The sequence below is a fragment of the Coffea eugenioides genome, chromosome 2 (genome assembly GCF_003713205.1).
Source record: "Coffea eugenioides isolate CCC68of chromosome 2, Ceug_1.0, whole genome shotgun sequence".
Taxonomy (NCBI): domain Eukaryota; kingdom Viridiplantae; phylum Streptophyta; class Magnoliopsida; order Gentianales; family Rubiaceae; genus Coffea; species Coffea eugenioides.
In genome coordinates, this window is record NC_040036.1 from 21,722,716 (window position 1) to 21,726,193 (window position 3,478).

Sequence of the window (3,478 nt, forward strand, 5' to 3'; positions counted from 1 at the left end):
TTTGTGTGAGACCAAAAACAGGAAAAAATATTTGGAAAAAGTAAAAAATATGTTAAGATTCAATGAGTGTGCAGTAGCTGAAGCCATGAACAAAGCAGGCGGAATGGCTCTTTTATGGAAAGAGGAAGTGACAATAAAAGAGGTTCTGATGTCTGCCTTTACCATTGAGGCACATGTGGAGGACCAAGAAGCTAACATTGACTGGTGGTTCATTGGTCTTTATGCGGGCTGTGATAATCAGGTGAGAGGTCAGCAATGGAAAGTGATACAGAACAGAAAACGACTATGGGGAGAAAGGTGGATAATAGCTAGTGACTTTAATGATATCGTCTCAAATGATGAAAAATGGGGTGGAAATTGGAGGGAGGAAAGAAGCTTTAAGGATTTTAAAGAGTTCATCAATGGAAACCAGATGATTGATATTGGATTTGAAGGTCACCCGTGGACATGGTGTAACAATTGGGATGTTGAAGGTGAAATTAAACAAAGGTTGGACAGGGGGCTATGCAGTTATTCATGGTATCAGACTTTCGATCAAGTCAAGTGCAGACATATGGAGACCTATGCTTCAGATCACAGCATGATCATGATAGACACACGTCCAAGGCCAGGTAAGAGGAATAAGAGATTCTATTTTGAAAAGAGATGGCTAAAAAGAGAGGACGTTGGAGAGGTTATCAGGACTGCATGGGAATTGCAAACTGAAGGATCAAGAATGTTCCAAGTGACAAAAAAAAATCAGGAACTGCAGAGTGGCTCTACTGAAATGGAAAAATTCCTTCCAAGCAAACTCAAGAGAAACGATAGATCAGATTAAGAGGCAAATGAGCGAGCTAAAGGAAAGGGATATCAGTGCCGGGAAAGGCAGCATAGCTATGCTAAAGGGGAAACTAAAGGAAGCCTATAGGGAAGAGGAAGTGTATTGGTCACAGAAATCAAGAATACAGTGGCTCAGGGAGGGTGACAAGAACACAAAATTCTTCCATGCAACTGTGAAAGGAAGGAGGAGGAGAAATAGGATGAATAAGTTGCAAAGAGAAGATGGTTCATGGACTGAGAGTGAGGACGAGCTCAGCTCTGAGGTTGCCGACTATTATAGGAAACTCCTGACCAGCAGTGGAGAGGGGGACTTAACTGAGGTACTTGAGGGTATATCAAACACTATCACAGTGGAAATGAATGAAAACCTCATTAAACCTGTGGAGGAAAAGGAGATTAAATTTGCTCTTCTCTCTATGAGTCCTGAAAAGGCCCCTGGGGCTGATGGTATGTCGCCAATCTTTTTCCAAAAATTCTGGGACATCATCAAAAAGGATGTAGTAAATGCAGTCCAAACTTTTTTTCACAATGGTCATCTCTTAAAAAATGTCAATCATACGGTGATCACTCTCATACCTAAAGTGCTGAATCCCACATCTCTGAATCAATATAGACCCATAAGCCTTTGTAACACCGTGTATAAAATCATTGCTAAAATCTTAGCAAATAGGCTTAAAAATGTCTTGCATTGTTGCATCTGCAAAAACCAATCAGCCTTCATCCCTAGTAGGCAAATTTTGGACAACATTATGCTTTCTCATGAATATTTACACTACCTAAAAAATAAAAGGCAAGGTAAGGATGGGTTCATGGCTGTGAAGCTGGACATGTCCAAAGCTTATGACAGAGTAGAATGGAGCTTCTTGGATGCAATGATGGCCAAAATGGGATTCCACTACAAATGGAGAAACTGGATTATGGAATGTTTAAGGACAGTAACCTACTCTTTTTCTATAAATGGAGATGTTAAAGAATATGTTATCCCAAGAAGAGGCATCAGACAAGGGGATCCCCTATCCCCCTATCTTTTTCTCCTTTGTTCAGAAGGGTTCTCAAGCCTTCTTAGACAGGCAGCAGGGAACAAGAGGATATCAGGGATGAGAATTTGCAGGCAGGGACCAAGTCTTACTCATTTGTTCTTTGCAGATGATTCCCTAATCTTCTGCAAAGCAAACGAGCAGCAAGCAACAGAACTGATGAGGGTGCTGCAAGTGTACGCCACTGGCTCAGGTCAACTGATAAACCTTGACAAGTCCTCCATACTCTTCAGTAAAAATATGTGTCCACATAAGAAGCATCAGATCTGCCAAATTGTGGGAAACATGCAACAGGTAAACCAAGGCAAGTACCTGGGGCTACCAATGGTGGTTACTAGAACAAAGGAACAGATTTTTGGTTTCGTATGAACAAACATACAGCATAGGATCCTCAAGTGGAAGAATAGACTTTTAAGTGCAGCTGGAAAAGAGACAATGCTCAAGTCGGTATCCATGGCTATGCCCACATACACCATGTCGTGCTTCAAAATACCGAAAAGACTATGTAAAGACATCAGCTCTCTCATGTCTAACTACTGGTGGGGGGAAGCAAATGGTAAGAACAAGGTCCACTGGTGCTCCTGGAAGAAACTAACTCAGGATAAGGAAATGGGGGGGCTGGGTTTCAAGGAGTTGGAAGCTTTCAACACGGCTTTGCTAGGTAAACAGGTGTGGAGGATTCTTACAAATCCAAATCTCCTAGTCAGTAAAGTTATGAAGGCCAAATATTTCCCCAGGAGCTCCATATTTGAGTGCAAAATTCCAAACAATGCATCTTGGATATGGAGGGGCCTAATGGCAGCAAGGAAAGTAGTGGAACAAGGGGTTAGAAAGAGAGTAGGCAACAGGAGGAGCACACAAATATGGGAAGACAGATGGATCCCAGATGCTACCAATGGAAGAGTGACAACTATGAAACAATGGGATAGCAGACTGCATAAGGTGGAAGACCTGATAATTCAGAAGAGATGGAACAGAAACTTGGTATTCCAGTATTTTAATAAAGAGGACGCAGAACGAATCCTGAGCATTCCAATAAGTCTCGTAGGAAGAGAGGATAGCTACTTCTGGATACACGGTGAAGATGGAAGGTACTCAGTCAGTTCTGGGTACAAGGTGTTGGTATCCAATAAAGAAAGGTCACAAGAAGAAAGTTAGAGGGAGGTATCTACAAGCGGGGGGAAACAAACTCACAAGATGTGGAAAGTAATGTGGAGACTCAAGCTCAAACACAAGCTGAAGATATTTCTATGAAAATGCTTGAATAACGCACTGCCTGTGAGGGAGCTAATCAATGGCAGAACCAAAGCAGGTGACCCCATTTGCAGAAGGTGTGGGGAAGAAGTAGAGACGGTAGAGCATTTGCTACTGAACTGCAGAGAAACAAAACATATCTGGCAGATTGCCCCAATCCAATGGGACGGTATGCAAGAACATCACGGCTGTTTCAAAAGATGGTGGATCTCCGTCATCGAGGCAAGGCATAGGATAGCAGGATCGCAACATTTGGCCTTAACTGTCAACATTCTTTGGCAGATCTGGAAGGCTAGAAATGACATGGAATTTACGGGGAAAGTTCATCAGCCCTGGAAGATTATAAAGAAAGCACAGGAGGAATGGCT